This window comes from Botryllus schlosseri, chromosome 5 (assembly GCF_051294905.1).
Source record: "Botryllus schlosseri isolate E-star chromosome 5, Bs_hap1, whole genome shotgun sequence".
In the NCBI taxonomy this organism is placed as follows: Eukaryota; Metazoa; Chordata; class Ascidiacea; order Stolidobranchia; family Styelidae; genus Botryllus; species Botryllus schlosseri.
The window spans coordinates 18,818,090-18,831,651 of NC_137240.1; the positions used below are offsets into that span (position 1 = coordinate 18,818,090).

Sequence of the window (13,562 nt, forward strand, 5' to 3'; positions counted from 1 at the left end):
TAATGAAAATCTGAAATGTCGTCGCGGGCCGCACGAAATGCTCTGGCGGGCCGCGTGTTTGAGACCTCTGCTATAGATAGACATTAGGGTTGTCCATAATTTGGAAAATCTCAAAAAAGATGCGTATCCATGTCTCATTCTGTAGATTATTGATAAAAAACGTCAATGAACCTGCAATAAGCTCATAGAAAAGTCGTTAACATTTGTCTAAATGCGTTTGAAAGTAGCTGCCGTAGAGTGGGCGTGTTAGCGGCCATAGAACGGCGAGAAGACTAGTAATCACGAAATCACGCATCTTGATTGGATTTTCAGCTATGCTTGAATGATCACCACCACAGCGGCTTGCTGATTATGTGCTTCTATCAGAGATGAGGGGATTTGAAATTTCTATGTCCTAATCCAATCCAAATCCGACCTTCAAATCCAAATCCTAATCCATACCTTTTTTATATTCAAGTCTATGTCCAATCCTAATCCGATTCCAACTGGAAATTCAGAAAAAATACTAATTTATGCAATATAGGGATTCGAAAATTTTCTTTCACAACAAACGATTCACTTGATTCAAGATAACTTGGTAACCATAATTACATTAATAACTGATCTGAATGAAGTTTGTCGCCATTCGCCACACGACATTTCAATCTCCAGAAAATAGGTAAATCCAATCCAAATCCTAATCAGTTCTATAAAAAATGTCTAATCCAAATCCAATCCAAATCCGACGAAATTTCACAAATCTTGTTTTTTCAAAACCTAATCCTAATCCATGCTCATCTCTGGCTTCTATTAGTCCAAGGAGATCGCTAACGGCAATGATTCTGTAAGCGCATTGTACATTGGTGATTCAATAATAAAATGAGACATCTGGTCATTGAATGTTTTAGTGTTAAAACTAGGTAACGATAGGTTTAGAGCAACAATAACCTCTTACAGGCATGAGAGAGGTGAAACAGCGAATGATTGTGAACTTATAGAACTAAGTATAGATCCAAGAAATACCTATATGATATGCTTGAGATTACGCCAAGTGGTCCTGCTTTTCTGGCTGCAGGTATGGCATATTAGACATCACCTAACTGGTGCAGCATAACATGTGAGATGGATGCTGGACACAATCCTGTATGCTCAGAAGATATGTGGGCCAACCAGATAGCTTAAAGAAAGTGTAACTACCACATCGCTTCAATCCATCCTTTTTATGTCCATGTCTGGTTTGATTCGAGCATTAGTCGTTATGCAGCCGGTAAAGATCTAACATTCATTAAGGACATGCTAAGCAATGCAAGCAACCTGTCTTTTTGCTGGTCCTACCAGCATAGTCTGCGCTTATCTTTAGACCTCTTTGCCCGGCATCATTGATGACTTTGACAGCACTTACGGGTATGATTCAATATGCTGCAAGAATCTGCCAAGTGCCAAGCATCAATGACTGATTCATCCAGCCCTTACAGCATTCACGACTTCAATTATGTACCACCACAACAGGCTAATAAGACCAGACAAAGTAGTGTCAATGTCAAGCTTTATATTTGTATTCAATGATGGTACGTCCCCTCTGAAACTAGAAATTCCTTTGCCACTTGCATAAGCGCCGTAACACTATTTTCCGCATGTTTTTGTGCTTTTCATCAATGATATCAAGGCATACAGGATACAACGGTTACCTTCACAATAAGCCATCCAGTCACGTATTTAAAGATATTGTGAAGCAGCTGTTCTTAGTTCATCATGTATTTCGTAACTCAACAAGTTCTGAATTAATTCTAAATCATTAGTTGTGGACCAACCTATAATGCACTTACAGATTCACCGCCGTCAGCCGACTCCTTGACCAGCTGATCAACAAGCCGCCAACTTCGTGATCATTGAAGCATAGCTGATTAGCCAATCAAACATCGTGATTTCGTGATTACTATAGTGTCGTTCTATGGTCGCTGACACGCCCACTCTACGGCAGCTACTTTCAAACGCATTTAGACAAATGTTAACGACTTTCCTGTGAGCTTATTGCAGGTTCATTGACGTTTTTTTTTATCTATGATCTATAGAATGAGACATGGATACGCCTAAATTTTGAGATTTTCCAAATTATGGACAACCCTAATAGATATACTCCCGGCACTTTACGGCGTCTGGTAAAGATGATAGCCGCCGATTTGTTAACATTTACTCTCAGTCCCAGAGATGAGCGGATTTGAAATTTCTATGTCCTAATCCAATCCAAATCCGAACCTTCAAATCCAAATCCAAATCCTAATCCATAACTTTTTCATATTCAAGTCCATGTCCAATCCTAATCCGATTCCAACTGGAAATTCAGAAAAAATATTAATTTATGCAATGGAGGGATTCGAAAATTTTCTTTCACAACCAACGATTCACTTGATTCAAGATAACTTAGTACATTAATAACTGATCTGAATAAAGTTAGTCGCCATTCGCCACACGACATTTCAATCTCCCAGAAAATAGTTCAATCCAATCCAAATCCTAATCCGTTCTGAAAAAAATGTCTAATCCAAATCCGACAAAATTTCACAAATCCTGTTTTTTCAAAACCTAATCCTAATTCATGCTCATCTCTGCTCAGTCTCCATGTCCGGCACCATGCTGATAATTCCGTTAATGAGGATTGTAACTTGTCCAAAATACTAGGAATCTGAAGTCCGGACTCCCAGACGCAAGCGTCGTCCGCATATAGATTGATGTTTGACTCAATATTATCGGGGAGGTCAGTTACCAATATTGAAAAAAGTAGAGGGCTTAGTACACTGCCTTGCGGCGTCCCGTTGTCGAGGACAAAGGTATCTGAAAGGTTGGATCCGATACGGACCTGGAAAGTGCGGTCTACGAGGAAAGAGCATATCCAATCGAAAACATTTCCAGACAATCCGATTTTACGTAATTTTATCATAAGTGATTCACGCCACACGCGGTCATAATCCTTTTCGAGATCTAGAAACACTGTGGCCACCGATCTCTTGTTCCAGATCGATTTGTAAACATCATCGTGAAGTGCCAATATGCTGTGTCTAGTTGATCTACCTCTGCGGAAGCCGCTTTGGGCTGGATGTATAATGTTATTTGTTTCTAGCCACCATTGTAATCGGTTGGCGATCATGCGCTCCATAATTTTGCTCAGATTGCTCGTCAGAGACACAGGTCTATATGATTGAGCATTTTCTGGTGGTTTCCCCGGTTTGAGTATTGGTATGACGATGGCATGTTTCCATGCATTTGGGTATTTACATCTCATCCACAATTTGTTCAAATGTCCAGCAGTCTAATTAGACCAGGGGTGGGCAAACTTTTGAGCTCGCGGGCCGCATTCAACATCTAAATCCATTCGCGGGCCGCACTATACTCTATAAAATTGGGATTATAAACCGAAACGCAATATTGGTATTTGATAATATAGTGAGGACATGGAGTTGATATATGTGCTTATTTAAAACAAACCAAACATTGCTTTGATGGTATCGTACTCGCGTCAGAAACATAGTGTCGAGATTTCATCGGCTGGTCGACCTCAATAACCAATTTGTCAAAACTATAGAGATGAAAGTCGGAAAATCTGTGAGCAGCGGTCTGTTCATAGATTTACTAATTCCACTTTTGGTTCAGTTCCAGGACACAAAATGCAGACAGCATCATAACCATGCTAGCTTCAAACACACTTCTACTATGTGTAGATAAAATATAAATACCCCAATTCTACGCATACCGAGAACGAATCTACCTAAGACACGCGCGAATCGGTTTTTATAAGCACATAACTGAGATTATTAAAGTAGAGTGACCAATCTGAAATCCCACTCGTGGTCCGAATTATGTCAATCTCGTTTAGGATTTCTGTGATATTTAGCAGTTGAAACCTTTCAAACTGCGTCGGCCTTGAGATCGGGCTGTCGCGCCAGAAATTAAACGAAGTATTTACCTTGGAATAGGGGTTCTCAAACTTTTTAAGACACGCCCCCCCCCCCCTTATGATGTTGAAGCATTTCGCGGCCCCTTATCGTCATGTCACAAAACGCAACCAGGATGCTAGCAAATCTAACGGATAGTTTGATGGCAGGTAACTATGAAATTCTGACTAAATACCGAGCAACAATTATGAAGCGGATTACAATCGCGCCGAGCGCGAAAATTTTTTACAGTTGAGCTCAGCTTCGCACCCCCTTCAGATGCCTTCACACCTGCAAGGAGGCGTGCGTCCCAGTTTGGGAACCATTGTCTTAAGATTATAATGGTGAAATATACTAAGAAAAAGTTTAATCAAGTCCCTACATTAATTCGATATTGAGTATGTATTTATCAATATTTAAAAAAAGTTTCTTTAGACTCTCGCGGGCCGCACAGAACGGTGTCGCGGGCCGCATGCGGCCCGCGGGCCGTAGTTTGCCCACCCCTGAATTAGACAGTCATTGGAAAGAGCTGAAATCATTTTGTAACATATCCTGTCACAACCAGGTGATGTATTACGTCTTCTTTTCAGAGTGGCAGTTAACTCGTGCAGTGTGAACGGTCGGTTTATGCTCATTTCTTCAATGGGCGGGATGTGGCGTATGTCATTTAATTCTGACCCAAGGGTCACTTTGCACTCCCCCTCTTCTTCATTCAGGGAACTATTACTGCTTGTTGTGGAAAATGTTCTGCCTATTTCGTTGGCCTTCTCCGTCTGGTCCGTCAGCTCGGTGTGATCAGTTTTAATAACACGAATTTGGTTCCATGTTGTATTCCCAGACATTGCCTTAATAGATCTCCAAACGTTCGCCTGCTTAGTGTTGTTGTCTAATGATCCGCAGAAGAGTCTCCAATGTGCTCGTTTTGCGGATAAAATAATTTTCTTACGGTTGATCTTCTTCGTTTGAAGAGTATAACGTCCTCCATTTTGAACGTTCGTCTCATTTTCTTAAAGGCTGCTCGTTTAAGACGAACAGCCTTAGCACACTCATCATTCCACCAAGGTCCCATGGTTTTCGACGAGGGCTGGGTGACCGGTATCGTTGCCGAGGCCGCTGCAATGATTGCATTTGTGATTTTTTTCTACCGCTGATGTATCGGCAACATCGATTTTGTTGAATGACCGTTGGCATGCCGTCTGAAATCCTTCCCAATCGGCACGACGTAGAGACCACGATGGGAAATGCGTCTGAATCGCGTGATACGGTACATTAATTTCTGTAATAATGACGAAGTGGTCACTTCCCAACAGACTTGGACAACTAGGTAATTCTAGTTGTCTAATTTCACTAAATTAGAGCGAAACGCCAATAATCTAATTCCAATCTAATTTGGAAAAGCTGAAAATTTTCTAGTTGTCCAAGTATATGCTCGGACAACTAGATAATTCTAGTTGTCTAATTTCCCTAAATTAGATCAAAATGCCAGTAATCTAATTCTAATCTAATTTGGACAAGCCGAAAATTTTCTAGTTGTCCAAGTCTGCTTCCCAAAAGTCTGTCCGTAACCTTCGTTGTCGCTCGATGGGCAATGTCATTGGAGACCAGCGCCAGATCTAATAGAGTCATTCTTCCAGCGTTTGTATGAGAGATATCGAGTCTGGTTGGCTGGGTCGTGTTAGTAACCAAGAGGTCCATGTTTTGAATAACATGATAAATATGTCTGCCTGTTCTAGGCCTATTCATATTTCGACTTCCCCACATTGGGTGATGTGCGCTGAGATCCCCAACCACTATGGATTTGTTATCACATATTTGGAAACATCGGATACACTGGGAACGGGATAATCTTCTGTTAGGCGGAATATATACATTCATGACGATTGTATCGGCTATTTTTATTGCCTGTGCTTCTATCGGCTGTACTGCAGGCAATGATACTTCGCAAAACGGAATGCTGTTCTTAATAAACATACACACCCCTCCACCGTGAATGTGTCTGCCTTTTCTTGTTAACGTATATTGGGGAAATCGTGGGTTATATTTACTAATCAGATGCGTTTCTTGTGATGCTATGATGTCAGGTAGTTTTTCTAGGCTCTCTATGTAAAGCTTCAGTTCATTTATTTTCTTGTATACTCCTCGGCAGTTCCATTGGCATATAATTAGGGGCTTGAACCTTGGGGGCTTGTACCATAAGCAGTCAGGTCCATAGCATCGTTGGAGTGTTGCGGACTTTGCGAGGTCAACGCATCCGTACGATCGCGGTTATTGGTCATCTCAGGAGCATTCATCAATGGATTTCTGTATTCTGCGGTTGATGCGTTTGTATCAGTGGTTCCCAACCTTTTTCGGTGGCAGGGCCAAATTTAGAATTTCAGAGTACGGCCGGGGCCGCACGAATACCAAAGCAATGAAAGGAACCCAAAATAGTCACCAAAATATGAAAATTGGCATTTTTCCGAGCATTCGCTTGACGCCATTGGCCATTGTGTTGCCGCGCTCCCGTTTTTCAGAACAATCAACCTTTGCTGGCTATTTCGGAGTAGTTTTATTGCCCTGGCGAGATTTCAATTCGTATTTTTGGAATCAGTGCGACACTTGCTTTCGATAAACACCGACATATCAAATTATTCGGACGCTTGGGTCGCGAGCTATAGGACTACCAATTATGCTGCTTTTTGCCGGCTAAGCAGTACGGATCTCGGCGTATTCAATCGTGAGTCACTTGTTGCACATCTATCCGTAAATTAGTTATCAATACCCAGGGCCGTAACAGCACTTCGTCAGCCCCCCTCCCCCCCCCACCCCCCAAAACAACGTTTCTCTTGGGCCCCACATAGGGTGATAAACAGAACTTCGAAGCCCCCCAACCCCTTCCGGCTAGATGGCTGTTTACCGCTATTTATCATCTAAATCGGGTGTCCGTTTTAGGCAGCTTCTCTCGACTAATCGCGCGAAGCGCGAAAAATTTCTATAATTCATGATTGAATCGGTCAATATAACCGGGAATTGCATTTATATTGGTATCAATTTTTCTCCTCTCTCTGCTCACGTAATCAGATTGACCGGTTGAGCCGAGTGAATTGTGTTTGAAAAGGTAGTACCACTCAATAATAATTAAACGTCTTCGGGCGTATACCCGTTGGCAGGAACGAAACAGCACTTCGTCCGTCCCCCAGAACACTTAGGTCTTGAGCTCCCATAGGGTGATAAACCGCCCCCCGTGCCGCTGTTCGCTTTTGCCACGAAATCAGGATCCCCGTTTAGTGAGCCCGCGTGGAGCGCGAAAATTTTCGATAATTCAAAATAAAATAGGTCAATAAGGTCGGGAATTGCATATATATTGCTATCAATTACTTGTCCTCTCTGATCACGTAATCAGATTTACCGGAAGAGCTGAGTGAGGTGTCTTGGAAACTGTAGGGCCCGTAAATAATAGTTCAACCTATTCGGACGGGTGGACCCGTTGGTACGACTTCGTTACATGATGTTATTTGTTATTTCGTGACCTCCAGTCTGCTATATCAAGAAATATAGAATCGCCCAAACATACTAAACTAAAAGATGCACACGATTTCAAATTGGTGGTTCTTCACTGGCATATAATTCTTCCCTGCGGGAGGGTAGCCTATTTGTCTCGTGACGTTCAGATTGCCAAGACAGGAACATTCGGCGCCAGTCATTTAGGCGCCTATGGTCAATAATACCTATATATATTTTAAATATACTTAACGAAGTTTTCGGTCAGCGTAAGGGCAGTCCTTTTCGGCCAAGGTTTTCTCGCTGCCGATCGTTCTGGCACACTTCTTGCAAGAGTGCCATGGAGTAATATGTTGCATGGCCTAAATCTTTATATGTCTTCGTGCGTCGTGGCGCGGTAATGGCCAACGCCGATATACCCACTTCTATAAATCTTGCATATTTTATCTTGGTCGAAGAGTACCCAATAATTAAGGTACTTGGAAACTTGAAATCGCGCGCAGCGCGAAAAATCTTTGAAAAAGTTGCATAAAATTTCATAAAATACTCTATAATTTATGCTAATTCACTAAATAATTTTGGGCCCCGTTCGAGCTCGCTCCCCTCAATTGGGGGGCTTGGGGTGCGGCAGTTACGGTCCTGTCAATACCAATATCTATACCTATATCTATAGGTACTGCCCGTTCAACTGGAAAGTTAGGGCACATTGCATTGAAACAGCAGTGACATAATCTTAGCAGTCTACTCACAACTTTCCTGCAATCCTAATTGAAAACTGCAGACTCCAAGCCAAGCAAGAGTATTTTATAAATATAATTTTTTTTCATAAATCGATTTCTCAATATTCTTGTGGGGGCCGCAAGCAGACTAGCTGGGGGCCGCATGCGGCCCTCAGGGCCGCGGTTGGGAATCACTGGTTTGTATCGATAATATTACTTTGGCTCGGTCCGGTGCGATTTTTTGATGAGGTCATTCTTAATCGGCGTCTACTGGCTGCATTTTCCGCTTCCGTTGCAGGTTTATCATTGGGGTTGGATGGCTGACTATTCATAGAGTTCGATTCAGCACCAAAAACCGTAAAACCAAGTTTATCTCCAGCTGACTTTCTGACTATTTCTTCAATGTTAATTTCCTTTTGTTCAGAGAAAGCCAGTAGAGTATTTTTCATCACTTCAGCTATGAACGTGAAAAATGTTTCCGTTGAAATAGTGATCTGTTTGTTGGACGCCGAGATGATATTGGGGTCTGTTTCAGGCCGTTCACTGATAGGGATATTGTTGGTTTGGTGCAAGGAAGGGTGTTGCGGTAACGGCGGGTAGGAGAGAGGGTTCTGATATATATTCTCACACGGAGTGTTTGTGTGTGTGGTAGCGGTTTGCAAGTTGTTTGCATGCAAGGTCTGGTCCTGTTGTTGCGACATTTGTCTTGCAGTCCAGTAGTCAACATTCGAGTTTGCCATAATGTATTGGATACGAGCTTCTTGTCTATATCTATCGCATCCCGCATAACCCGCCGAGTGAGGACCTCCACAATTCACACACGCCACTAAATTTACACATTGATCTGTTTTGTGATTTCGACCACATCGAGTATATCTTTGAGAACTACGGCAATGTTTGGCGCGGTGCCCGTACCTATTGCAATTAAAGCAGCGAACCGGCGGGGGGTTATAAATGCGAACACGGAAATTAAGAAATCCAATTGTGACCACCGTGCGTAAGTGTGCAGCAGACAAACATAGCAGGACTGAGCGACTGGGAACGGTATCCCCATTAGCGCGGTAACAATCGCTTTACGTAGATGACATGATAATTAGCGAGCCCTGTCTGTATATCATCATCAGTTAGATCCAATGGTACGTCCGAAATCACGCCGCGAACCTCGATTGGCTTAGTCTTATACAGTTCTGTTTTCACCTCAATCTTTTTACTCTTATCCCCTAGGTCAGTGATTCCCAAGCGCGGCCCCCAGCTAGCCTTCTTGCGGCCCCCCAAAATATTTAGAAATCGAGTTATGACAAAAAATTAAATTCATATTTATAAAATACACTAGCTTGGCTTGGAGTCTGGAGTTTTTAATTAAGATTGCAGGAAAGTCGTGAGTAGACTTCTATCGTTACGTCGAGTTGAACGAGCAGTAGCTTAGATATAGGTAAAGACAGGACTGTAACTGCCGCACGCAACACCCCCAATGAAGGGGGGGGGGCGAGCTCGAACGGGGCTCAAAATTATTTCGTGAATTAGCATAAATTATAGAGTATTTTTTGGAAAATTTATGCATCTTTTTCAATTTTTTTTGCTGTAGGCATGATTTCATGCTGCCAAAGATCTTGATTTTTGGGTACTCATGTATCCCCAAGAAAAAATGCGCAAGATTTATAGAAATGGACATTAGGCATATCGGCGTTAGCCTTTACCGCGCCACGACGCACCAAGCGAGAAAACCTTGGCCGAACAGGACTGCCCTTATGCTGACCGAAGACGTCGTTATATATACAAAATACTGTCTTGTCAATCTTAACTACACGAGACAAATACCACCACGCAGGGAAAAATTATATTCCAGTAAAGAAACACCAATTTGAAATCGTGTGCGTCTCTTAGATTAAAAGCCTGTTTGGGTGATTCTTCCTTTGATATATAGCAGACATGAGGTCACGTAATAACATGTTAAGGAATCATAATAATGGGGCCTACAGTTTCCAAGACACCTCACTCAGCTCTACCGGTAAATCTGATTACGTGAGCAGCGAGGACAAGAAATTCATAGCAATATATATGCAATTCCCGATCATATTGACCGATTTAATCATGAATTAGAGAAAATTTCCGCGCTTAGCGCGTCTAGGTGATATAACCTGTCTCAACTAAATCGCCCAGAAAGCAGCATAATTGGTAGTCCTATAGCTCACGACCGAAGTGTCCGCATAATTTGATAGGTCCGGTCTTTATCAAAAGCTAGTTTCGCACTGATTCCGAAAATGCAAATCGGAATCTCGCCCGGGCAATAAAACTACTCCGAAATAGCCTCCAAAGGTCGACTGTTCTGAACAATGGGAGCGCAGCGACACAATGATCATAACAATGGCCAATGGCGTCAAGTGATTGATCGGAACAATGCAAATTTTCATATTTTGATGACATTTGGGTCCGTTTAATTGCCCTGGTATTCGTGCGGCCCCGACCGTGTTCTGAAATTATAAATTTGGCCCTGACACCGAGAAAGTTTGGGAACCACTGCCCTAGGTCATCACAGGCCAGGAGCTTGGTAACTTGATTATAGTTAGCACATCTAACACATAGATCTCCAGATGGGAGTACTTTGATTTCGGAATACTGTCCGCCCAGAACTCTAATCAAGTTTTTATTCACTACCAAAGGGCTGTGGGTCCTCATTGCTTTGCTGACACCTTTAACAATAACAGATAGAACCCTTGAGCTATGTTCACTCATTTCAGCGGGTGGTTTATCCTTGGAAGAAGGGCCCTGCGGAGAATCTGAGCCGGGACGCTTAGGCGCCCCGCTCCTATGGGACATAACGACGACTTGTCTTATGCTACAACTATCTGTCTCTCACTTCACTATTACAATATAATACAATGGAACAAGCACACCTGAGTCGTACGTGTAGATCTCAAACCTCTTCGACGTACTCCGATAGCGTGTAATTTCCCTTGATTGACGATACGTCCTTCCGCGACGACGTTCACCTCACGAGTGATTCTTACTGGTAGCGCCCAAGCAAATAAGTCATATTGTAACTGTGATTGGAATAAATTTACAGAACAATTTCAAGCTAAAAAATGTGCAAAAAAACACTCTCGAATACGTTGATGCGTATGGAAGATGGATTTTCCAGTACCCCAACGTGAAAACCCTTACTGGTATTTGGTGATCCGATTTACTTACTGAAATCCCGCAAATCTGCTCTTGACTCATTTTCTCCGTGCAACTGTATCGGCGGCTTGTGCCTAAGATACACCAGTCTACATACATGCAGGGGTTAGCTTTTCTTCAAATGATACCCACGTAAATTTAATACTGGTTGAAAAGCTCTAATCTGAGGTATAAAACAGCTGCTTATACTAGCGATTCGTACCGGTTGTTTTGCATTCAACAAATTTGTGATCTCGATAGCACAGAAAAAATCCAGGAATCTATAGGTACTAAACTGTCCATTCAAGAGGTGTAAGCTGTACGGAGAGGTAGCCAGCATTGTAACACAATTTTAGTTGTTCAAGTTTTCACACTGTGGTGGTCGCATTTACTGGTACGAGTAATACTCAAAATTACATCAACAAGGAAATACATTATTACTGCGGATGTGAACGACCGACGAACCACGACGTGGCGATTAAACCTGAGTCGCACGTTAGGAACACAGAAAGATTTGAATTGATCCATTAAAATAAGTCGAATTACTGCTTTAACGGCGATGGCGGTTTGGTAATTCATATCCATATGACCTCACGAGGACTGAACGGCGCGAGATATCCGGTATGCAATTAATGTTGAAGCAGCATAAATCCAATAACGTTAATGTGATGCGAGATGAGATAGCGTAATGTGATAGCCTTCGTAAAAACATTGATTTGAACATGCATTTGTCGATAACAATTCAAACAAGATCATCAACTTTAATTGGCTCAGTCACTTATGAGGAGAAACCGATCCTGCAGAGAATACGAGATGATCCGGATTCCTCTAAATAGTCACATGCCGCCATTTTTGAGTCTCAATATAGACCTAATTTCTTTCGATGGATTTCGAAAAGTCACGATTTGAATCAGCTGAAAGATCAATTTCTTATACATTCCCCTGCTTCATATTTTGCGGTTCAAGGCACGAATACCTGCCAGTCTTCGGGGACAGTAATCTAAATCTTGCAATAAGGGAGACCGAAAAAGCGAGATTCTTTATTCACAATCGTTTGTATGGGATGTAATTTTCAGCAAATTTCCTAGAAGGGTTGCATTTAAAACAAAAATCAATTTAAAACAAACATGTTTAAATCAAGGCCCTTGTGTAAAACATATTTTTTTTTTAAATCATGGCGTTAAGAATATTCAATTGTGATGTCATAGTTGATTGATAATAAACATTGAAAATATAGGGTAAAGATAGCTCCTTTGACGAAATATCTACACTATAAATGTTGAACTGACTATTTTGAGGGTGATAACCATCCCATATCGATATACATCGGCTATATCTGGTGGGTATTGTCCGTAGGTTCATACAGCATGTTTTTGGAAAGTATTTACACAATTATGGCATAATTTTACGACTTTAAAAATCACAATTTTTTTCAAAAGCCCTTGTTTGAAACACTGCTTGAAACATATTTTAAACAAAGTGTTTTAAAACACCGTTCGTTTTGTATGCAACCCTATTTTCTACTGTGCGGCACGTTTCAATTGATATCGTGAAGGTCACTGAATTTCGATCCTGTTCGCGAAATGTAAAATCAATAGCGAGTTATTTTTCACTTTATGTAGCCGCCGTACGGCTCTAAGGTGTCGCTGTGGCTCCTTCACACTCCCGCCGAGCAAGGAAGTGGACTCAGTGTCATTGTTACCTCACAGCGGTAACTAGGTCTGACGTATCGTGATGCAATTCACTGTTTAGTGTACGTGCGTTAGTGGTAGGATCGTTTTGGCATTAGTTGAGTTAATAGAATAGGAATAGTTATGTTTATTGCATTGCTAGAATAGGGCTAGGTTAATTCATTCATCGTCTCACTGTTTTGATGTCTTGTTACAGTCAAAGTAAACCTATAAATTAAATAAAATAAAAAACCCGGAAGACACATTGTCAAGTAAGATGCCTTTTATTTGATTAGCTTAGGATGTACTTGCCAATGCTTATTGTATTTCATTTTTAATAGAAAACACGCACCAACAAAGCGAGTCTTTTTCTCTGTGCCGAAAGGGAATATAAGCAGCCAGATATTTCAATCCACCCTGTGGCGCGATCCGCGGGTTGCGGCTACACTTTATATACCGTGGAAATTTGCAATCGAAGAGACAAAAACCATGACTATTGTACTTCGGATTATCCTACTATCTCTCTCTATTTGTAAAGCTATTTTCAAGATATAGCCTGTCTGAAAGTGGTCCCTCTCGTTTAATTATTCAAGTTTGTAGCCGCTAGTTGTGATGAGTGGCACTTTCGT

At 41.7% G+C, this 13,562-nt stretch overlaps 1 protein-coding gene and 2 long non-coding RNA genes across 3 annotated transcripts in view; 2 read left to right on the plus strand and 1 right to left on the minus strand.

The window, feature by feature from the left end:
* LOC145439843 (membrane progestin receptor gamma-like) overlaps positions 1-13,562 on the minus strand; it is a 406,242-nt gene that overhangs the window by 83,231 nt on the left and 309,449 nt on the right. The window lies entirely within an intron of this gene.
* Positions 9,137-11,035, plus strand: LOC145439321 (uncharacterized). The gene is made up of 2 exons (XR_013915144.1): positions 9,137-9,331; positions 10,634-11,035. It is a non-coding gene; the product is annotated as an uncharacterized LOC145439321 (long non-coding RNA).
* On the plus strand, positions 12,805-13,460 carry LOC145439320 (uncharacterized). Its single transcript, XR_013915143.1, has 2 exons — positions 12,805-13,205; positions 13,275-13,460. It is a non-coding gene; the product is annotated as an uncharacterized LOC145439320 (long non-coding RNA).